General features: G+C 43.0%; 1 pseudogene; it reads right to left on the reverse strand.

Annotated features, from left to right (window-relative positions):
- Positions 1 to 9,957, reverse strand: part of LOC115186684 (tripartite motif-containing protein 16-like) — a 15,127-nt pseudogene extending 5,170 nt beyond the window's left edge.
- Between the last annotated feature and the right edge of the window lie 15,385 nt (positions 9,958 to 25,342).

Raw genomic sequence — 25,342 nt, forward strand, 5'->3', positions numbered from 1 at the left:
TACCCTCCAGACGAGCTTCAATGCCATACAACTCTCCTTCCGTAGCCTCCAACTGCTCTTAAACGCAAGTAAAACTAAATGCATGCTGTTCAATCGATCGCTGCCCACACCTGCCTGCCCGTCCAGCATCACCACTCTGGACGGTTCTGACTTAGAATATGTGGACATCTACAAATACCTGGGTGTCTGGTTAGACTGTAAACTCTCATTCCAGACTCACATTAACTTCTTGCCGTTCCCCTAGGATAGGGGGCGCCACAGCGCATTTTGGAAAAAAATCGTTCCCATTTTCAACGGCCTACTAATCAAAGTCAGAAGCTAAGACATGCATATACTTATTTATATGGATAGAAAACACCCTAAATTTTCTAAAACTGTTTGAATGGTGTCTGTGAGTATAGCAGAACTCGTATGGCAGTCAAAACCCCGAGACCGATTGAACCAGGAAGTGGAAATCTGAATTGTGGACTCGACTTCACAGCCTTCCCTATAAATCACAACGTAAAAAAATGAAAATTGAGCACTTTCCAGTGCTTCCACTAGATGTCCCCAGTCTTTACAAAGTGTTTTGAGGGTTCTACGGTAGAAACTCAGTGAAAGAGACGATGTGGCAATTGGTCACAGTCGGAGGGCCATGAGCATTGTGACGTTGGCGGCCGTGTCTGCCCCCATTTGGAAGTTTTTTGAAACACAATGAAATCGTCCCACTTGAATCTGATTGGCTTTCTTGTTGAAACAGGCCCTGACGATGTCTTGATACAACGTTTGACATGTTTGAACGACCCTAATTTACCGTAAACAGTCATTTTGCGTTAGACAGCTGCCGCCCACGGATCGACTTTTGATTACAGCCTTAGGACGCGCTAACAAGCGGAAGCTAATGGAACATAAAGCATGGACTTTTTCGACCGAAAATACATTTGTCATGGACCTGGGACATCGGGAAGGGATTTCTGATGAAGACAACTAAAGGTGAGGGATTATTGGCGATATTATACAATATCAGATGTTATGTGTTCAAATGTTCAAAGATGGCGCCGAGTTAGGTTTTCGAGCTCAATTTCTGGGTATCGCATCCCATTTGATCTCAAAGTGTGATTACCCTGTAAAGTTAATTTAAAATCTGTTTTGACTGGTGTTTTCAAGAGATATTCATCTATAAATCTTAGATTGACAATATATATTAAAAAAATCGTTTTCGAATAGTAATTTATAAAATTGTAGCAGTGTTTACCGGGACGCATTATATGGGAAAATAGTTAGTCAACCTCAGGTGCCGATGTAAAATGCTGTTTTTATATAGAAATATGACCTTTATTGAACAAAAGATTGCATGCTGTGTGTAACATGATGTCCTAGGTGTGTCATCTGATGAAGTTTGTAAAAGGTTAGTGCTGCATTTAGCTGTTTTTTGCCTATATGTGATGCGTGTGCTTGGTTGGAAAATTCATATGATGCGATTTTTACAAAGTACTCCTCTAACATAATCTAATATTGTGCTTTTCCTGTAAAACCTTTTTGAAATCGGACAACGAGGGTCGATTCAAGAGAGGTGTATCTATAAAACGATATGAGACAGCCCTATATTTGAAAAAAAAAAAATATTGAATTTCGTTATGCTAATGTCGCTAGGAGTTTTCGCTGGAAAATGATCCCGCTAACGGGATGAGACATTCAAGAGGTTAAGCATCTCCAATCCAAAATTAAATCTGGAATCGGCTTCCTTTTTCACAACAAAACATCTTTCATTCATGCTGCCAAACATACCCTCGTAATACTGACTATCCTACCGATCCTCGACTTCGGCAATATAATTTACAAAATAGCCTTCAACACTCTAATCAGCAAACTGGATGCAGTCTATCACAGTGCCATCCGTTTTGTCACCAAAGCCCCATATACTACCCACCACTGCGACCTTTATGGTCTCGTTGGCTGGCCCTCTCTGCGTATTCGTCGCCAAACCCACTGGCTCCAGGTCATCTATAAGTCTCTGCTAGGTAAAGCCCCGCCTTAACTCAGCTCACTGGTCACCATAGCAGCACCCACTCGTAGCACGTGCTCCAGCAGGTAGATTTCACTGGTCACCCCCAAAGCCAATTCCTCCTTCGGCCGCCTTTCCTTCCAGTTCTCTGCTGCCAATGACTGGAACGAACTACAAAAATCTCTGAAGCTGGAGACTCATATCTCCCTCACTAGCTTTAAACACCAGCTGTCAGAGCAGCTCACAGATCACTGCACCTGTACATAGCTCATCTGTAAACATCCCATCCAACTACCTCATCGCTATGATGTTATTTATTTTTTTGCTCCTTTGCACCCCAGTATCTCTACATGCACATTCATCTTTTGCACATCGATCACTCCAGTGTTTAATTGCTAAATTGTAATTATTTCGCCACCACGGCCTATTTATTAACTTACCTCCTTTACCTTACCTCATTTGCACAACTGTATAGACCTTTCTATTGTGTTTTTTCTACTGTATTATTGACTGTATGTTTGTTTATTCCATGTGTAACTCTGTGTTGTTGTTTGTGTCGAACTGCTTTGCTTTATCTTGGACCAGGTCACAGTTGTAAATGAGAACTTGTTCTCAACTGGCCTACCTGGTTAAATAAAGGTGAAATAACATGAACACTAATGGCATTACCCGGCAACACAGAAAAAACATGATGAACAGTCTGTCATTGTAGAAAACGGACACCCCTCCCCAACTCCCAGGTCAACCCGAGCCAATCAGCTATTGGTGTCCAGGGCTCCACATAATACCGTCCACTGTATGACCCCTGACCTTTCCAGCACTGGGAGCTTATAGAGCACCCTCCACCTATACCCTGCCATGCTCTCAGCCCCCACAACCCCTGCCACTGATGCCCCTTCACTCCTGCTAAGCCCACCTCTGTACGGTACAGTAGCCTCTGTGCTGCTTTGAGTCAGAACGCTGCCACCCTGCTCTCCAGGTCCACCAAACCCAGTGATCAGTGGCTCCTCCCATACCCACAGCCCAGGCACCACACCCCCCTTGTGTGGGTCTCAGCAGCTGCCAGGCCCTCAGTACTGCAGCATCGAAATCAGAGACCCCTGCTGTATTGAGTCTCTCCGGCCGCATGATCAAGTTCTGCTGATCCAGCCACAAACCCAATTCCATTCCATAAATGGCACCAAAAAATGTCTACCTTTTATTTTACCACTAAAACCTGTTCTTAGGACCAAGCCATAAAAAAATATATTATAATAATAATGATAACTAGTTTACGTTTTAACTACCAGCAATTGGTAACAGCATTGTACGCTGCCCAAACTTACATCATTACAAATAATAGGTTATCCTGATTAAAATGGTGTAGAACTTCAAACCATTAAATAAATACATCTATTACAGATAATTGGAGAAATAGACATGTCCCTATTTCCCCAAAACAATGGCAGTCTGAAAGTTATAACAGCAGTCTTTTATTTAACCAGCTTACCATTTATCTACGACCAGTTGACTTTGTGTTTAACATTAGTGGTTTGTAATCTAGTGGTTAAGAACGTTGGGCAGTAACTGAAAGGTGGCTGGTTCGAATCCCCGAGCAGACTAGGTGAAAAATCTGTAAATCGCCTTTTTTAGGCAGATTTGGGCTCTTAATACTCGTGGCTCTGGATAAGAGTGTCTGCTAAATGACTCACATGTAAATGTAAACTAGACCTCTGTGAAAGGTGGCAGGTAGTCTAGTGGTTAGAGGGTTTGGCCGGGCGACAGGTAGTCTAGTGGTTAGAGCGTTTGGCCGGGCTGCAGGTAGTCTAGTGATTAGAGCGTTTGGCTGGGCAGCAGGTAGCCTAGTGGTTAGAGCGTTTGCTGGGCAGCAGGTAGTCTAGTGGTTAGAGCGTTTGGGGGCAGCAGGTAGTCTAGTGGTTAGAGTGTAGAGGTGGCAAGTAGCCTAGTGGTTAGAGTGTAGAGGTGGCAAGTAGCCTAGTGGTTAGAGTGTAGAGGTGGCAGGTAGCCTAGTTGTTAGAGTGTAGAGGTGGCAGGTAGTCTAGTGGTTAGAGTGTAGAGGTGGCAGGTAGTCTAGTGGTTAGAGTGTAGAGGTGGCAGGTAGTCTAGTGGTAAGAGTGTAGAGGTGGCAGGTAGGTTTGTGGCTTCCTGTTAAGGCAAGGGCTGATTTCAAGGTTTTACTGCTAACCTACAAAGCATTACATGGGCTTGCTCCTACCTATCTTTCCGATTTGGTCCTGCCGTACATACCTACACGTACGCTACGGTCACAAGACGCAGGCCTCCTAATTGTCCTAGAATTTCTAAGCAAACGGCTGGAGGTAGGGCTTTCTCCTATAGAGCTCCATTTTTATGGAATGGTCTGCCTACCCATGTGAGAGACGCAGACTCAGTCTCAACCTTTAAGTCTTTACTGAAGACTTATCTCTTCAGTAGGTCCTATGATTAAGTATAGTCTGGCCCAGGAGTGTGAAGGTGAACGGAAAGGCTGGAGCAACGAACCGCCCTTGCTGTCTCTGCCTTGTCGGTTCCCCTCTTCCCACTGGGATTCTCTGCCTCTAACCCTTTTACAGGGGCTGAGTCACTGACTTACTGGTGTTCTTCCATGCCGTCCATGGGAGGGGTGCGTCACTTGAGTAGGTTGAGCCACTGACGTGGTCTTCCTGTCTGGGTTGGCGCCCCCCCTTGGGTTGTGCCGTGGCGGAGATCTTTGTGGGCTATACTCGGCCTTGTCTTCGGACGGTAAGTTGGTGGTTGTAGATATCCCTCTAGTGGTGTGGGGGCTGTGCTTTGGCAAAGTGGGTGGGGTTATATCCTGCCTGTTTGGCCCTGTCCGGGGGTATCATCGGATGGGGCCACAGTGTCTTCTGATCCCTCCTGTCTCAGCCTCCAGTATTTATGCTGCAGTAGCTTATGTGTCGGGGGGCTAGGGTCAGTCTGTTACATCTGGAGTATTCTCTTGTCTTATATCCGGTGTCCTGTGTGAATGTAAATATGCTCTCTCTAATTCTCTCTTTCTCTCTTTCTTCTTTCTCTCGGAGGACCTGAGCCCTAGGACCATGCCTCAGGACTACCTGGCATGATGACTCCTTGCTGTCCCCAGTCCACCTGGCCATGCTGCTGCTCCAGTTTCAACTGTTCTGCCTGCGGCTACGGAACCCTGACCTGTTCACCGGACGTGCTTGTTGCACCCTCGACAATTACTATGATTATTATTATTTGACCATGCTGGTCATTTACGAACATTTTAACATCTTGACCATGTTCTGTTATAATATCCACCCGGCACAGCCAGAAGAGGACTGGCCACCCCTCATAGCCTGGTTCCTCTCTAGGTTTCTTCCTAGGTTTTGGCCTTTCTCAGGAGTTTTTCCTAGGGAGTTTTTCCCAGCCACCGTGCTTCTTTCACATGCATTGCTTGCTGTTTGGGGTTTTAGGCTGGGTTTCTGTACAGCACTTTGAGATTTCAGCTGATGTACGAAGGGCTATATAAATAAATTGATTTGATTTGATTTGATTTAGAGCGATCGGCCAGTAACCAAAAGGTTGCTGGATCGAATCCCGAGTTGACAAGGTAAAAATCTGTCATTCTGACCCTGAACAAGGCAGTTGGATACTTGTACTTGACCTAAACTAATCTGAACTTTTTATGCTTCCATCTATTGGAATTATTAGCAACTGCAGCAGTACTGAATAAAGTGTATATCCTTACTAAAGTAGTATTGACTCAGAATTGTAAAATGTTCTAGTATTTTTCTTATTAATTCCTGAGATCAGTCTCAAACCTGCCCCACGCCAATTGCTGGACTTTCACATAGAGGTTACTATGTCACCCAGTTCAAACCACATTTAACATATAAAACAAATGAGTCTTGTTTATCAAGTGTTCTGCCTTGCATAATAAATATAAAAATAACTAATAAAAAGCAAATGCTTACATAGGTTTAATTTAAAAAATAACAAATGTTATTTAGTACTAAAATGGTATTTACTAACATAATATTATTACTAAAATAGTTGTAGGCTACCCCCCTAGAATTAGGGTTCAGGCTAAAATAGGTTTATTCGTAGGGTTAGAGTTTCTGTTCAGCACTTCGTGACATCTGCTGATGTAAAAAGGGCTTCATAAATACATTTGATTGATTTTTAGGTTCAGGGTATTTAAAGAGAAAAACTGTATGGGTTTATATCTCTTGCTCCTCCCTGTGGTCTTCTGTGGGTACTACATACGTCATTCACCACACTTGATATACTCATAATCTGAGGTAGCAACTGTGTCAGAGCTACAAATCAATGAGCTCTACCTATCCATTTGGTTTACAACTCAGTGAACCTGCGCAGCATTCTCTCTATTTGATGCCTACGAACCAACAGATTTCAATGATTATCATATTACCCAGCAGCCATTTAGAAACAACAAATCTGTTTAAATCGGCCACATCTTGAAAAAGAGGACAGGGACATACGTTTTGTTTAGGTTTTAAACCTTTTTCTGAAATAAAATTTTTTAAACATGTTTAACGTTTGATGTCTTTGCACCAACCATCTCTTCTACTCACTAACACTGTAGGTCACTACAATGTGTAACCAGGTGAACAGTGAGCTTCCTCACCAAGTAGCTGTAACCTAGTTAATAATAAGTTACCTGAGGTAAACCTACAAGGTTAACGTGGTCTGGAAGAGAATTACTTCAAACCCACAGCAAACAGCTGGGACATATGCTAATATTATATATATTATATCACTTGGCTCCTTGGCGGATAGTTTCATCAGAAAATATTTGTAAAAATGTCCACACTATGTGTGCTAACAAACCCTGTGTACCACCCTCCCCTGTTTAACCTTGAATTTAGTTCAGAAAACCACTTGGAAATTGACCAAAACGAACCAACTCTTTACGGATCTGTTCGTCCGTAATAAACGGAGACAGATTAGACACCGCTACTCTTGTTGAAATCAGCACCAACACCCCCTCACATAAATCATACTGGTAACTAGCCGGGCAACAAGACTCACCTTTTACATTACCACAACCACAGCCTTGTTCATTCTGGATACAGAGTGTATATGTTCCTCTCCCACCTGTTCACCGACCATGATCAATAATTCCTCCACACCATTCTCCAGAACACCTGAAGAGACAGTGTTTCTTCTCCACTCAGTTGAGGACATCACACCTCCCTAACAAACTACCCTACTCCCCCCTCAACTCTAACCGATAAACAGTGGAAACTAACAAATAAACCCGTTACAACTACAAAATACATTTGGAAAATACAAAAAAGAATAGTAGCCTCCTCAGGAACCACAAAACCCTCAAATAACACCTTCTTCTTCTATGATATAATGGTGGTCCTCAAACCAACGTTAAAGGTGCATGGCGCCACCTACTGTGCTGGAGTGTGTTCAATCACGGTTTACACCATTTCTAAATCCTCCTACCTAACTCAGTACTTCTGAGAAAGTAAAAAAGAGTCCTACTAACTTCTAATAGACCCTCCCCCATCCCCCAAATCCCTTCCAACCCCTCCCAACCCCATCCAACCTCAATGACCCTACACTTCAATCTTTCCCTCTCTTCAACATCCTTACAACAATCTAACAACACATGCTCCACCGTTTCATTGACAATACCCTCCAGACACAAACCATTCACATGCTGCCAACCAGATGTAAGGACCAGTTCAATGTACAATGTCCTAAGCACAATCGAGTAAACATCACCTCTTCCTTCCTAATCTGACCTTTGAACCTTGGTCCACCAACCTTTAGAGGACATATAAATGCCGTCCCTTGTGCTCAGAGTCCCATCTCTTCTGCCACACATCTATCAAAATGTCTCTGATCTTACATTTGTCCTCACCTCTACCCAGTGGAACATTAATATATATTATATTGTTTTAAAGCTCTTTTAGCTAACTGGTCTACAATTTCATTCCCTTCCACACCTGAATGTGCTGGGACCCAGCAGAATCTCACTACTACACCCATTCTCTCATTTCTCCATAATAACATTGATACCTACAACTGTCCAACCAAAACCACTGTCTTGTCTACTAGTATATTCCCAACAGTCATCTAGAACAGTAGCAGTGGGATGCTCAACCTCACAGCCTTGCAACCCAATAAGCTAATGACAATTTATTACGCCGTATACCCAAAGGCATCTCACCTGCCTCCACTAGTAAGACACATACAGATGTTGATTTAAATGCACCAATACATATCCTTAAAGCTATATACTGGATTCTGTCCAGCTTAAGTCTTTGCCGCTGTTCCATAAACTATCCCCCGTAATCAATTGTCATCCTGATCAGAGCTCTATAAATATCCATCAACGATTGTCTGTCAGCACCCATTCATAATCAGAGACCCACACAACCAACAACCACGAAAGTGATGGAATCAGAGAGAGAGACATCGTTACAACACTGTACATAGCCATAATATAACGTTTCTTCTTCTTTGGAGTTTAACGGCGGTTGGCATCCAATAGGTTGTATTACCGCCCCCAACTGGACATAATATAAATATTTTACTTTGTCATACAAAATGGGAAAAGGAACATTTCATATTTTTTCAAATAATAAAACACCCTTCCAACTAACCCTACACTCATTAAAAACCCACTACCCCATTCCACTACTTTGACCCTATCTGCTCCTGCACCATGCCAACTAACCCTACAGTCATTAAAAACCCACTACCCCATTCCACTACTTTGACCGTATCTGCTCCTGCACCATGCCAACGACCTGGGAGGATGGGACACCACCACTCAACACACCCTGTAACAGCAGTCTGATAGGGGTCCAGACATAGTAGGATTGGAGAAGGTCCCCTCTATTTCTCTCTCTCTCTGATTGGAGGAGACAGGTAAAATGGTGTGTCTCCTCTGGTCAACAATACTCACCTTGAAAGACTCCACAGCCTGTTGGAGCTCCTTCAGCTCTTCTCTCTCCTGGAATCTCTGCTGGACCTTCTGCTGACTCATCCCCAGCTGCCTCTGTGGAGAATCACTCTTCAATGAGCTATCAAGCTTTATTAGTCCAGTAGATCAACAGTATTGTAATGTGACATAGGGCCCATAGAGAGGAAGGTCTACAATCCTGAGGAAGTCCCGTAACAATTATATTATGTTGCTATGTGAATGATTATAGTTTTATGGTAGGCCTACATGATACATTTGGAGAATCTGGGTTATCATATCTATATAATCAAGGTTTGTGTCCATATTTGTTCCGCTGAGGATCCATTTCATTTGATTGATCTCATATTCAAACAGCCTTAGTTCCTATATCTTTTTCTTTGTATATCAGACAGTCACCAACAAGTTGTTCTGGCCTTACCTGTTTCTCAGTCCTCTCTGCTGCAGCTGACACTGTATCATGGCCTTTATGTTCATCCATTGTGCACAGATAACAGATACACTGTTGATCGGTACGACAGTAAACCTCCAGCAGTTTGTCATGATGAGAGCAGATCTTCTCCTGTAGTTGTGCGGTGGCTTTGACCAGCTTGTGCTTCTTCAAAGCAGGAAATTCATAGTGAGGTTGGAGGTGAGTCTCACAGTAAGAGGCCAGACATGCCAGACAGGACATGAGGGCTTTCTGCTTTCTGGTCCCAGTGCAGAAATCACACACCACATCTCCAGGTCCAGCATAGCACAGAGCAGGAGGAGGAGCAGCCTGGAGTCCTGTCTTCCTCAGTTTCTCCACCATCTCAGCCAACATGTTATTTTTCCTCAGAGTTGGCCTTGTAGTGAAGGTCTCTCTGCACTGAGGACAGCTATAGACCCCTTTCAGAACATCCTGATCCCAGCAGCCCTCAATACAGATTCTACAGTAATTGTGTCCACAGGCTGTAGGACGGCTCCTTCAGTAGATCCAGACAGACAGAACAACAGAACTGGTCCTGCTGGTCCAGCAGAACTCCCTGCTGAGCCATTTGAACGGTTGTTCACTCTCACACAGACAGACGACAATGAGACTCAGATCAGTTTCGTTTCCTCAGAAGAGAGTTTGTGGGAGGGGGAGGGACTTCCTGGTTCTGCCAGAGGGTGGGGTTAGAAGGGGGAGGGAGGGGTTAGAGGAATGGGGAGAAGGAGGAGGGAGGGGTTAGAGGAATGGAGAAGAGAGAGAGGAACTGCATGCAACAGCAAGAGGGAGACAAATAGTTTTGTTCCAAGGTTAGAGCCCTTAACATGGAACAAATGACATAATGAATCTTAAAATGTGAGTTGTTAGAATATATGAAGGGTAACAGTTTCTATGAAGTACGTATGTATCATTATTTTAATGACCATTATAATGCATTATAATACACCTGTGTGTTGTAATGAATCAATAAGTCCTGAGGAGGTGTGATATATGGCTATTATACAGTACCACGGCTAAGGGCTGTTTTTAGACAAGACACAACATGGATTGAGAATTATCTAACACTTTCAACAATACAATCACATTTTATTTTATTGGTTTCATACACATATTTATCAGATGTTATCGTGGGTGTAGTGAAATGCTTGTGTTCCTAGCTCCAACAGTGCAGAAATATCTAACAATGCTTGTGTTCCTAGCTCACAGAGGGCAAATCTAAAAAGTAAATGAAAATATTAGGACAAGCAATGATATATATAACACTGTGTACTGTGATGTGATGCATAGACAATTTGGAGTACATCTGTAGTATATCTGAAGAATAATAGATGTACAGCAGTAGTTATATAGGATGAACCATGACTAGAATACAGTATATACATATGAAGTAGACAGCAGTAGTTATATAGGATGAACCAGGACTAGAATACAGTATATACATATGAAGTGGACAGCAGTAGTTATATAGGATGAACCATGACTAGAATACAGTATATACATATGAAGTGGAAGCAGTAGTTATATAGGATGAACCAGGACTAGAATACAGTATATACATATGAAGTGGACAGCAGTAGTTATATAGGATGAACCATGACTAGAATACAGTATATACATATGAAGTAGACAGCAGTAGTTATATAGGATGAACCAGGACTAGAATACAGTATATACATATGAAGTGGGTAAAACAGTAAACATTATTAAAGTGACCAGTGATTCCATGACTATGTACACAGGGCAGCAGCCTCTAAGGTGCAGGGTAGAGTAACCTGGTGGTAGCTGTCTAGTGACAGTGACTAAAGTTCAGGACAGGGTAGAGTAACCTGGTGGTAGCTGTCTAGTGACAGTGACTAAAGTTCAGGACAGGGTAGAGTAACCTGGTGGTAGCTGTCTAGTGACAGTGACTAAAGTTCAGGACAGGGTAGAGTAACCTGGTGGTAGCTGTCTAGTGACAGTGACTAAAGTTCAGGACAAGGTAGAGTAAGCTGGTGGTAGCTGTCTAGTGAACGTGACTAAAGTTCAGGACAGGGTAGAGTAACCTGGTGGTAGCTGTCTAGTGACAGTGACTAAAGTTCAGGACAGGGTAGAGTAACCTGGTGGTAGCTGTCTAGTGACAGTGGCTAAAGTTCAGGACAGGGTAGTGTCATGATCTTTGAGTACAGGGAGGACAGTTGACCCCCTCCCCCTTGCACCATCCCCCAACCTACCTCCCCCCACCCAGGCCCTGTGTGAAGGGGTTGTAAAATTCTAGAGGAGAATCTCTTGCCACATGGTTCATAGAGAGACACAGGAAATTCTTCCAACTCACAGTATTGGGGAACCGAATGACATGTATGTTCTGGAGAAGGTATGGAAGATTGGTGAAGAATCCAGCTACGAACTGGTCCGCTTGGTACAATTTTGTGATACTCAGAAGAGACAATGTAGCCATATTACCATAAAACTGTTATATAATAGCCTCAGCTGTGAGACTTGCATCCAAATGGTTGTATAGAATGTATTAATAAGGATAAAGCTATTTGTGATACATTGAGATGCTGTGTACTGATGTTAATGTGATAGAATGTATTTATGTTCAAAGATTAAATCAGTCATCGGCATGCCCCCCAGGGACACAGACAGGACCAGGCGTCATTTGACAAGCCTTGTCTAGGGTCACCTATAAAACCCCCACCCTGATTTACTTTCTTCAGACCAGGCCTCCACTCCATTGCGAGTTGGCCAATAGGTTTTACCATCCAATTCCTCTACTGAAAGTGAACTACACCACGTGGTTAACTTTTAGACTATCGATACCGACAGAATAAGAACAAGTCTTTGATATTAATTATTAGTCTGCAGCTAAGTAAATTATATCATTGAACGCGAAGACCAACGAAACATCCATTCTATGACGACATTAATGAATGTCGCTTTGAAAGATCCATTCTAACCGAGAGAGAGAGAGAGAGGAGAGAACGTGGACAAAACTCTCCAACAGAACGACGCTCCAACAAGGATCCCGACGACACACTGAGCGTAAATATATATTGATTGCAATTGTTCCCGAATGAGTGAGCGTTCATGTTGTCGTGTCTTTGGGTACCATTAAACTGAAGACATGTTTATCAATTAACTCCCTGTAATTATTATCACGCGATTAAACTGATTAATCGTTTAATTGTAATTAACTAGGAGATCGGGGCACCAAGGAAAATATTCTGATTACAAAGTTATAATTTTCCTAATATAACTTTCCTATATTATAACATTATATATTCTATTATAGTATAGGCCGATTATCTTCTGGTTTAAATGGTGTATTTTACCTCGCGTCCAGTCTCATTCCAAACGTCGTAAATTGTTGTATCTGCACGAACCCTGGCTAACAAGTTGAATCAGCAATACAAAATTGGGTTTAATTATTTATTTACTAAATACCTAAACCAATCACACAGAATTACAAATACACTGAATACAATGATGTCATACAGAAAACATCCCTGGTGGACGGAACCTGTATGATAGCTGGTTACACAAAGGAAAGGGGGTTGGGCTTGAATGAAAGAGCGGGAAGACTTAGGAACAACGAAACAGCAGCTATGCTATCGTAAATACATTATCTTATGCATTCTAAATTACCGCCCATTTGGAAAAGGAAAATGCAATAAATATTTACTCTGAGCTGCGCTTCGGTAGATTGGTCGTAGATGTTGGCCGGGTTGGCCAACAGATCTTCCTGTCCTCGGAAGAATGTCTCTGGTGGTAAATTGGATATGTGGTGGTATCTTCATCTGTTTGTTAGCCTGGATCCGTCGTCCGTCCTTTCCTAGCCCACGTCTACAGCGGCCGCTGCTAACTCAACGGCTAGGAAGTATCACTTCTGTAGTGAATACGCTCAAAGTTCATACCATTCGCCACCAAAGCTCACGCCGAGGTTGGCTTAGTTCTGTACTTGACATGTGTGTCCTTCTAACGTAGAGGCTGCAGACCTCACGTACTGGAACAACGTGGTTATCTTTTCGTCAAAGGCTTATATAGTGGAGAGGGGAAAGGATGTGTTTCATCGTTTATAACCCCTGTCTCTTCACAGGGGTGGGCCACTGATCAAGCAGGGCACTTTCCTTATGAAAACCCAATTCTCTCATTTGGAAGCTAAAATTACATTTAATCTCCTAACAAACAATTTCAATATCAAACATTTCAATTGCATAACAATTCCATGTGACTCTGATAACTAGAGGGTGTATACTTTCCCAGGTACAGTTTATGTTGTCCTGTCATCAGTCATAATGTCTCAGATGACAACCGAACTGACATCCATACTCATTACGTTCCAAAGCATATTTCCAACTGGTTTTATTACCGAAATATGGTTCCTTTCCCCATTTGTTTGATGTTCCCAGACTCTCTATATTTAACAGGACAGCAGTCCTTCAGTAGGGTCAGAAAGAGAGGGGAAGGGAGAAAGGTATTTATGGGGGGGTCATAAACCTTACCCACAGGCCAACGTCATGACAATGTGCAAAGTATTAGCATATCAATTGTTAATATTAATGAACTCTGTGTGCCTCCTCAGCTGACCTTTTATGACCCATTGTTTAACAAGACACCAGCCATGCCTGTTTAGCCTACTAGGGCACATTACTCTACCAATTCTTTGTGACGATAATTACTGTTTGTATGTTTTCTGTGAATTACTTAGTGTAGTAAATAAATGATTTTAAGACAATTGATGTATGGATGATTTTAGTAAAGACTGGGTTCGTGCAGATACAACAATTTACGACGTTTGGAATGAGACTGGACGCGAGGTAAAATACACCATTTAAACCAGAAGATAATCGGCCTATATATAATAGAATATAATATATAATGTTATAATATAGGAAAGTTATATTAGGAAAATTATAACTTTGTAATCTGAATATTTTCCTTGGTGCCCCGATCTCCTAGTTAATTAAAATTAAACGATTAATCAGTTTAATCGCGTGATAATAATTACAGGGAGTTAATTGATAAACATGTCTTCAGTTTAATGGTACCCCAAAGACACGACAGTAGAGTAACCTGGTGGTAGCTGTCTAGTGACAGTGACTAAAGTTCAGGACAGGGTACTGGGCGGGGACTAGCTAGTGGTGACTATTTAACAGTCTGATGGCCTGTAGATAGATGTTTTTCAGTCTCTCGTTCCAAGCTTTGATGCACCTGTACTGACCTCGCCTTCTGGATGGTAGCGGGGGGAACAGGCCGTGGCTCGGGTGGCTGAGGTCCTTGATGATCTTCTAGATGGTAGCGGGGTGAACAGGCCGTGGCTCGGGTGGCTGAGGTCCTTGATGATCTTCTAGATGGTAGCGGGGTGAACAGGCCGTGGCTCGGGTGGCTGAGGTCCTTGATGATCTTCTAGATGGTAGCAGGGTGAACAGGCCGTGGCTCGGGTGGCAGAGGTCCTTGATGATCTTCTAGATGGTAGCAGGGTGAACAGGCCGTGGCTCGGGTGGCTGAGGTCATTGATTATTGTAGATGGTAGCGGGGTGAACAGGCCGTGGCTCGGGGGGCTGAGCTCCTTGATGATCTTCTTGACCTTCCTGTGACACCGGGTGGTGTAGATGTCCTGGAGGGGAGGTAGTGTGGCCCCGGTGATTCGTTGGGCTGAACCCACCACCCTCTGGAGAGTCCTGCGGTTAGCTGGTCTCTTAGTGATAATGAGACCTTTCTAGGTACATGGATCACTGGTCTACAGTATCTCTGCTTTTAGCTGGTCTCTTAGTGATAATGAGACCTTTCTAGGTACATGGATCACTGGTCTACAGTATCTCTGCTTTTAGCTGGTCTCTTAGTGATAATGAGACCTTTCTAGGTACATGGATCACTGGTCTACAGTATCTCTGCTTTTAGCTGGTCTCTTAGTGATAATGAGACCTTTCTAAGTACATGGATCATTGGTCTACAGTATCTCTGCTTTTAGCTGGTCTCTTAGTGATAATGAGACCTTTCTAGGTACATGGATCACTGGTCTACAGTATCTCTGCTTTTAGCTGGTCTCTTAGTGATAATGAGACCTTTCTAGGTACATGGATCACTGGTCTACAGTATCTCTGCTTTTAGCTTGTCTCTTAGTGATAATGAGACCTTTCTAGGTACATGGATCACTGGTCTACAGTATCTCTGCTTGTAGCTGGTCTCTTAGTGATAATGGGACCTTTCCAGGTACATGGATCACTGGTCTATCTGGCTGTTCTAACTCCATGTTGTGCTGCAGCTTCCCATCTTCCCTGAAAAACATCAGCATCTGCATCCTCAACATGAGTCATTTCACCATATGAACCCGTTTCACTAGACCCAGTAAGTTACATGACTTTAACCCAATAATGGCTGTTTTTTCTCCCTTTTCTACGACAAACTGAACCTTGTGAGATGTATCATCTACCTCCAGCACCGACGTTCATGTCCCTGACGTGACAATCGCTTCATCACTGTATTTCAGTCTTCTCCTTAGTTTTGTGTCCCCCACTGGTTTTACCTGTAACTGTAACAATTCAGTCTCTGGAATGATGTTGACCTGTGATCCAGGGTCACGTTTAAACACAATGTAAGTTACATTAGTTTTGTAGGTAGCAGTCCAGTCCTCCTCTGGTCCTGTAAGTGTGACTGTTCCCACAAAGAGGTCACCCAAGGAACCCTCACTGTACTCGTTGTCACCGCTGTTGTCCTGGTCCTAGTTGACACAGTGTACTGTATTTTGTTGTCTCCGCTGCCTGCATTTGAGTGAGAAGTGGTTCTTCATGCCACAGTTGTAACACTGTTTTCTATATGCTGGGTACTGGTGAGGTCTGTACTCTCCTCCACAGTTGTAACACTGTTTTCTATATGTTGGGTACTGGTGAGGTCTGTACTCTCCTCCACAGTTGGACACATTTAAACTGGTCTTGGTCTCCTTACAGGTGAGACACATTTAAACTGGTCTTGGTCTCCTTACAGGTGAGACACATTTAAACTGGTCTTGGTCTCCTTACAGGTGAGACACATTTAAACTGGTCTTGGTCTCCTTACAGGTGAGACACATTTAAACTGGTCTTGGTCTCATTACAGGTGAGACACATTTAAACTGGTCTTGGTCTCCTTACAGGTGAGACACATTTAAACTGGTCTTGGTCTCCTTACAGGTGAGACACATTTAAACTGGTCTTGGTCTCCTTACAGGTGAGACACATTTAAACTGGTCTTGGTCTCCTTACAGGTGAGACACATTTAAACTGGTCTTGGTCTCATTACAGGTGAGACACATTTAAACTGGTCTTGGTCTCATTACAGGTGAGTCACATTTAAACTGGTCTTGGTCTCATTACAGGTGAGACATTTAAACTGGTCTTGGCCTCATTACAGGTGAGACACATTTAAACTGGTCTTGGTCTACTTACAGGTGAGACACATTTAAACTGGTCTTGGTCTCCTTACAGGTGAGCCACATGGGTCTAGAGGTCTCTAGTGGTTGAGTCTTGGTCTGGGTCTCACTGGTTCTGTTCCAGTCTGTCCTGTCTCCATCTCTGGTATATTCAGTACCAACACACCAACATCATCCACTCCTGACCTGGGTTCAAATACTATTTGAAATCTTTCAAATACAATGAGCGTTTGCTTTTGCCTGCCTGCAGTGTCAGGTGGTCAGGGTTTTGAACTTTTAGCATTGTTCTATTTACATTTACATTTACGTCATTTAGCAGACGCTCTTATCCAGAGCGACTTACAGATTGGTGCATTCACCTTATGATATCCAGTGGAACAACCACTTTACAATAGTGCATCTAAATTTTTTTTTGGGGGGGGGGGGGTTAGAAGGATTACTTATCCTATCCCAGGTATTCCTTAAAGAGGTGGGGTTTCAGGTGTCTACGGAAGGTGGTGATTGACTCTGCTGTCCTGGCGTCGTGAGGGAGCTTGTTCCACCATTGGGGTGCCAGAGCAGCGAACAGTTTTGACTGGGCTGAGCGGGGACTGTGCTTCCGCAGAGGTAGGGGGGCCAGCAGGCCAGAGGTGGATGAACGCAGTGCCCTTCTTTGGGTGTAGGGACTGATCAGAGCCTGAAGGTACAGAGGTGCCGTTCCCCTCACAGCTCCGTAGGCAAGCACCATGGTCTTGTAGCAGATGCGAGCTTCAACTGGAAGCCAGTGGAGTGTGCGGAGGAGCGGGGTGACGTGAGAGAACTTGGGAAGGTTGAACACCAGACGGGCTGCGGCGTTCTGGATGAGTTGTAGGGGTTTAATGGCACAGACAGGGAGCCCCGCCAACAGCGAGTTGCAGTAATCCAGACGGGAGACGACAGGGTGTTGTCCAGGGTCACGCCAAGGCTCTTAGCACTCTGGGAGGAGGACACAATGGAGTTTGTTCCATTGTACCAGCCAAGTTCAATCAAGCCCAGATAAAGTTTAAATGACTTCAGATAGTGAAGTGGTAAAAGAAGGTTCAGGACGACAGATTAATTCCCTTCAATGATATGAATTGCTGACGTGTTTCCAAGCAGATTAATTCCCTTCAATGATATGAATTGCTGACGCATTTCCCAGCAGCTTCTTGATCAAAGCACTATTATAACACAGTGTTATTACAAATCCATATTGACATGGAAAGGAACCATGATTAATATCTATGTAACAGTCTGACACTGTGATAGATCACTCTGTTACATTGACATGGAAAGGAACCATGATTAATGTCTACGTAACAGTCTGACACTGTGATAGATCACTCTGTTACATTGAATAACATTGTTTCTTCAACGATCAACAGAAAAGTGGAGCACGTTGAAGTGTAGAACAACAGCTGAAAAAGACAGAAACATTGACAACGTTTGTTGTTTGTTTTCTAGACAGAAAGAATATGTTTGATCACCTTTTGGTCCCAAAATGAAACGTTTAAGTGAAACAATAACAACTTTAACAACTTTATTAACAACATAGATTCTAATAGATTCATTTAAATCCTCAGAATTCATACAGTATAGAACACCATCTAGAAGACAGAGACATATCATTACATACAGTATATAACACCATCTAGAAGACATATCATTACATACAGTATAGAACACCATCTAGAAGACAGAGACATATCATTACATACAGTATAGAACACCATCTAGAAGACAGAGACATATCATTACATACAGTATAGAACACCATCTAGAAGACATATCATTACATACAGTATAGAACACCATCTAGAAGACAGAGACATATCATTACATACAGTATATCATAGATGACATGTATAAATCCTTACTTTATATTTCCTGTACCACTTTCCATTCCAGTAGCCTTATTACTGGTTAGGGTTACTGCTGCTAGTACAGTGGAAGAATGAGGCATCACAGTACTTGTTACACCACTGTACTAACAGGAACAATTACACACCAATAAACACACTGTAATGTAAAGTGTTCCATCATTCTCAATGATCAGTCAATACATCCAGTATTCATTTCACCTACAGTACATTGAATCCATTTCAAGTCCCCCCTCCCCCCATTGTAGCTAATTATCTATAACACATTGTACAGTTTTACAACCACGTATGAGTTATTATGGACTCATAGTTAGTATCACAGCATATCAGTTTAAGACATTACAACATTCATTAAAAGCATTATAGATATTTACTTCATAGAAACTGTTACCCTTTATATATTCTAACCAGTCTATTTAATTTATTCCATATTAAGGGTCCTAACCTAGGAACTAAAATATTTGTCTCCTTCTCAACTTTGCCTGCAGTATCTCTCTCCCTCCCTTAATCTAACTCCCCTCTCACTCCCTCCTTCCCTCCCTCTATCCCTAGCCCTCTGGCAGAACCAGGAAGTCCCTACCCTTCACAAACTCTCTTCTGTGGAAACGCAACTGATCTGAGTCTCTGTCTCGTCTGTCTGTGTGAGAGTGAACAACCGTCCAAATGGCTCAGCAGGGAGTTCTGCTGGACCAGGACCAGTTCTGTTGTCTGTCTGTCTGGATCTACTGAAAGAGCCGGTCACCATCCACTGTGGACACAGTTACTGTAGGAGCTGTATTGAGGACTGCTGGGATCAGGATGTTCTGAAAGGTGTCTATAGCTGTCCTCAGTGCAGAGAGACCTTCACTCCAAGGCCTAATGTGAGGAAAAATAACATGTTGGCTGAGGTGGTGGAGAAACTGAAGAAGACAGGACTCCAGGCTGCTCCCCCTCCTGCTCTGTGCTATGCTGGACCTGGAGATGTGGTGTGTGATTTCTGCACTGGGACCAGAAAGCAGAAAGCCCTCATGTCCTGTCTGGTGTGTCTGGCCTCTTACTGTGAGACTCACCTCCAACCTCACTATGAATGTCCTGGTTTCAAGAAGCACAAGCTGGTCAAAGCCACCGCACAACTACAGGAGAAGATCTGCTCTAATCATGACAAACTGCTGGAGGTTTACTGTCGTACCAATCAGCAGTATATCTGTCTGCTGTGTGTGATGGATGAACATAAAGGCCACGATACAGTGTCAGCTGCAGCAGAGAGGACTGAGAAACAGGTAAGACCAGAAGAACTTGTTGGTGACTGTCTGATAAACAAAGAATTAAAGATACAGTAGGAACTAAGGCTGTTTGAAGATGAGATCATTCAAATGAAATGGATCCACAGCAGAACAAATATGGACAAACCTTGAGTATATAGATATGTTAACCCAGAATCTCCAAATGTATCACCATTTTCTAAAGTAAAACACTATTATCATTCTGAATGGCCTTTTATGAGTCCAAAGTTCAGCCTCAACCCCTTGATACATGTAGTCCTACCATAAAACTATAATCATTCACATAGCAACATAATATAATATTGTAAAGGGTCTTCCTCAGGATTGTAGACCTTCCTCTCTATGGGCCCTATGTCACATGACTATACTATTGATCTACTGGACAATTAAAGCTTGATAGCTCATTGAAGAGTGATTCTCCACAGAGGCAGCTGGGGATGAGTCAGCAGAAGGTCCAGCAGAGATTCCAGGAGAGAGAGAAGGAGCTGAAGGAGCTCCAACAGGCTGTGGAGTTTCAAGGTGAGTATTGTTGCCCAGAGGAGACACACCATTTCACTTCTCTCCTCCAGTCAGAGAGAGAGAGAAATAGAGGGGCCCCTCTCCAATCCCACTGACCCCACTGTTGAGAACTGGCTGTGGAGTCTCTCAAGGTGAGTATTGTTGACCAGAGGAGACACACCATTTTACCTGTCTCCTCCAATCAGAGAGAGTGGTCCTTATCCAATCCCACTGACTCCACTGTTGGGAACAGGCTGTCTGGACCCCTTTCAGAGAATTGACTGCTTAATGTAACTGACGGGATATGAACCCAGGTCTACCGTGGGATAAACCAACATCTTGACCATTACACCAAGAGAATATTCCCTATTGGGCCGACACTGATTTAGAAGTCGCAGGCGGGGCTACCTCATCACATAACCATGAGTAACCAGGACTGACTTATGTCCCCTATACATTAACATGGAGCTCTCTCTCAATTCAATTCAATTCAAAGATCTTCATTGACATGGGAAACATATCTTTACTATGCCAAAGCAAGTGAAAGTAGATAATAAACAATCATGAATGAACAGTAAACATTACACACATTTATTTTCAAAAGAATAGTTACAGGGGTGTTGAGTGGTGGTGTCCCGTCCTCCCAGGTCGTTGGCATGGTGCAGGAGCAGATAGGGTCAAAGTAGTGGAATGGGGTAGTGGGTTTTTAATGAGTGTAGGGTAGTTGGAATGGTGCAGGAGCAGATAGGGTCAAAGTAGTGGAATGGGGTAGTGGGTTTTTAATGAGTGTAGGGTTAGTTGGCATGGTGCAGGAGCAGATAGGGTCAAATTAGTGGAATGGGGTAGTGGGTTTTTAATGATGTAGGTAGGATTAGTTGGCATGGTGCAGGAGCAGATAGGGTCAAAGTAGTGGAATGGGGTAGTGGGTTTTTAATGAGTGTAGGGTTAGTTGGAAGGGTGTTTTTTTATATGAAGAAATATGAAATGTTCCTTTTCCCATTTTGTATCACAAAGTAAAATTGATTTATATTATTGTCCAGTTGGGGGCAGTAATACAACATATTGGATGCCTACCGCCGTTAAACTCCAAAGAAGAAGAAACGTTATATTATGTCTATGTACAGTGTTGTAACGATGTCTCTCTCTCTCATTCCATCACTTTCGTGGTAGTTGGTTGTGTGGGTCTCTGGTTATGAATGGGGTGCTGACAGACAATCGTTGATGGATATTTATAGAGCTCTGATCAGGACAACAATTGATTACGGGTGTATAGTTTATGGAACAGTGGCAAAGACTTAAACTGGACAAAATCCAGTTTATAGCTTTAAGGATATGTATTGGTGCATTTAAATCAACATCTGTATGTGTCTTACTAGTGGAGGCAGGTGAGATGCCTTTGGGTTTACGGCGTAATAAATTGTCATTAGCTTATTGGGTTGCAAGGCTGTGAGGTTGAGCATCCCACTGCTACTGTTCTAGATTACTGTTGGGAATATACTAGTAGACAAGGCAGTGGTTTTGGTTGGACAGTTGTAGGTATCAATGTTATTATGGAGAAATGAGAGAATGGGTGTAGTAGTGAGATTCTGCTGGGTCCCAGCACATTCAGGTGTGGAAGGGAATGAAATTGTAGACCAGTTATCTAAAGAGCTTTACTACAAGATATAATATATATTAACGTTCCACTGGGTAGAGGTGAGGACAAATGTAAGATCAGAGACATTTTGATAGATGTGTGGCAGAAGAGATGGGGACTCTGAGCACAAGGGACGGCATTTATATGTCCTCTAAAGGTCGGTGGACCAAGGTTCATAGGTCAGATTAGGAAGGAAGAGGTGGTGTTTAATCGATTGTGTTTAGGACATTGTACATTGAACTGGTCTTACATCTGGTTGGCAGCATGTGAATGGTTTGTGTCTGGAGGGTATTGTCAATGAAACGGTGGAGCATGTGTTGTTATATTGTTGTAAGTATGTTGAAGAGAGGGAAAGATTGAAGTGTAGGGTTATTGAGGTTGGATGGGGTTGGGGGGTTTGGAAGGGATTTGGGGGATGGGGGATGGTCTATTAGAAGTTAGTAGAACTCTTTTTTAATTTCTCAGAAGTACTGAGTTAGGTAGGAGGATTTAGAAATGGTGTAAACCGTGATTGAAACACTCCAGCACAGTAGGTGGCACCATGCACCTTTAACGTTGGTTTGAGGACCGCCATTATTTCATAGAAGAAGAAGGTGTTGTGTGAGGGTTTTGTGGTTCCTGAGGAGGGCTACTATTCTTTTTGCGTATTTTCCAAATGTATTTTCTAGTTGTTGAGGGTTTATTTATTAGTTTCCACTGTTTATCGGTTTTCGTTTCGTGGCTCTCGGCTGGGTGTCTCTTTAAGTAGACAAGTGTTTGTTTGACAGAACAAGCTTTTGGAGGTGCTTGTTGAGTTGGATACTTGTACTTGACCTAAACTAATCTGAATTGTCTTATGCTTCCATCTATTGGAATTTTTTAGTATTGTCAGCAGTACTGAATACAGTGGATATCCTACTAAAGTAGTTATTACTCAGAATTACAAAACATAAAGTGTTATAGTTCATTTATCACTGACAGCCATAAAATAACCATTTATAGCATAATGAAACTGACATAAACCCAAAACATCATACATTTAGTTAATTATATAAAAATGTATATATTTAAATGGGTGACATTATCTGCCAAAGTAAAACCCCCTTAAAACCTGTTGGGGCTAGGGGGCAGTATTTCACGGCCGGATAAAAAACGTACGCGATTTAATCTGGTTACTACTCCTGCCCAGTAAATAGAATATGCATATAATTATTAGCTTTGGATAGACAACACTCCAAAGTTTCTAAAACTGTTTGAATGGTGTCTGTGAGTATAACAGAACTCATATGGCAGGCAAAAACCTGAGAAGATTCTGTTCAGGAAGTAGCCTGTCTGACCATTTTTGGCCTTCTTTGACATCTCTTTCCAAAACAAAGGATCTGTGCGGTAACGTGACACTTTCTGATGCTCCCATAGGCTCTCAGAAGGCGGCAAAACGTTGAATTATGATGCTGTCTCTGGTTGAGCAGTAGCTCATTTTGAAGTGGCCTTCTGAGAGGAATGATGCTCGAGCGCTCGTGACCGTGAAGAGTCCATTTCAGTCATTGAACGAAAACAAACACTCCCGGTCGGAATATTATCGCTATTTTACGAGTAAAGTGGCATAAAAATTGACTTTAAACAGCGGTTGACATGCTTCGAAGTACGGTAATGGAATATTTAGAATTTTTTTGTCACGATATGCGTCGGGAGCGTGACCGTTCTTACCCTTTGGATAGTGTTTTGAACGCACAAACAAAACGCCGGTATTTGGATATAACGATGGATTATTTTGAACCAAACCAACATTTGTTATTGAAGTAGAAGTCCTGGGAGTGCATTCTGATGAAGACATCAAAGGTAAGACCATTTTTCTTATAGTAAATCTGAATTTGGTGAGGGCTAAACTTGGTGGGTGTGTAAATGGCTAGCCCTGTGATGCCGGGCTATATACTCAGAATATTGCAAAATGTGTTTTCACCGAAAAGCTATTTTAAAATCGGACATGGCGATTGCATAAAGAAGTTCTGAATCTATAATTCTTAAAATAATTGTTATGTTTTTTGTGAACGTTTATCGTGAGTAATTTAGTAAATTCACCGGAAGTTTTCGGTGGGAATGCAAGTTCTGAACATCACATGCTAATGTAAAAAAGCTGGTTTTTGATATAAATATGAACTTGATTGAACAGAACATGCATGTATTGTATAACATAATGTCCTAGGGTTGTCATCTGATGAAGATCATCAAAGGTTAGTGCTGAATTTAGCTGTGGTTTTGTTTTTTGTGACATTATATGCTAGCTTGAAAAATGGGTGTCTGATTATTTCTGGCTGGGTACTCTGCTGACATAATCTAATGTTTTGCTTTCGTTGTAAAGCCTTTTTGAAATCGGACAGTGTGGTTAGATTAACGAGAATCTTGTCTTTAAAATGCTGTGAAATAGTCATATGTTTGAGAAATGTGAAGTAATAGCATTTCTAAGGTTTTTGAATATCGCGCCACGGGATTCCACTGGCCGTTGAGTAGAGTGGGACGCAAGCGTCCCACCTTTCCCATAGAGGTTAAGAACAAATTCTTATTTACAATGATGGCCTACCAGGGAACAGTGTGTTAACTACCTTGTTCAGGGGCAGAACGACAGATTTGTACCTTGTCAGCTTGGGGATTCGATCCATCGATTTCGGTTACTGGCCCAGCAACCTTTCGGTTACTGGCCCAGCGCTCTAACCCCTAGGCTACCTGCTGCCCGGCCAAACGCTCTAACCAGTAGACTACCTGATGCCCGGCCAAACGCTCTAACCACTAGGCTACCTGCTCGGCCAAACGCTCTAACCACTAGACTACCTGCTGCCCGGCCAAACGCTCTAACCACTAGGCTACCTGCTGCCCGGCCAAACGCTCTAACCAGTAGACTACCTGATGCCCGGCCAAACGTTCTAACCACTAGGCTACCTGCTGCCCGGCCAAACGCTCTAACCACTAGGCTACCTGCTGCCCTGCCAAACGCTCTAACCACTAGACTACCTGATGCCCGGCCAAACGCTCTAACCACTAGGCTACCTGCTGCCCGGCCAAACGCTCTAACCACTAGGCTACCTGCTGCCCGGCCAAACGCTCTAACCACTAGGCTACCTGCTGCCCGGCCAAACACTCTAACCACTAGACTACCTGCTGCCCTGCCAAACCCTCTAACCACTAGACTACCTGCTGCCCGGCCTAACGCTCTAACCACTAGACTACCTGCTGCCCTGCCAAACCCTCTAACCACTAGACTACCTGCTGCCCTGCCAAACCCTCTAACCACTAGACTACCTGCTGCCCAGCCAAACGCTCTAACCACTAGACTACCTGCTGCCTGGCC

The sequence above is a fragment of the Salmo trutta genome, unplaced genomic scaffold, assembly GCF_901001165.1.
Source record: "Salmo trutta unplaced genomic scaffold, fSalTru1.1, whole genome shotgun sequence".
In the NCBI taxonomy this organism is placed as follows: Eukaryota; Metazoa; Chordata; class Actinopteri; order Salmoniformes; family Salmonidae; genus Salmo; species Salmo trutta.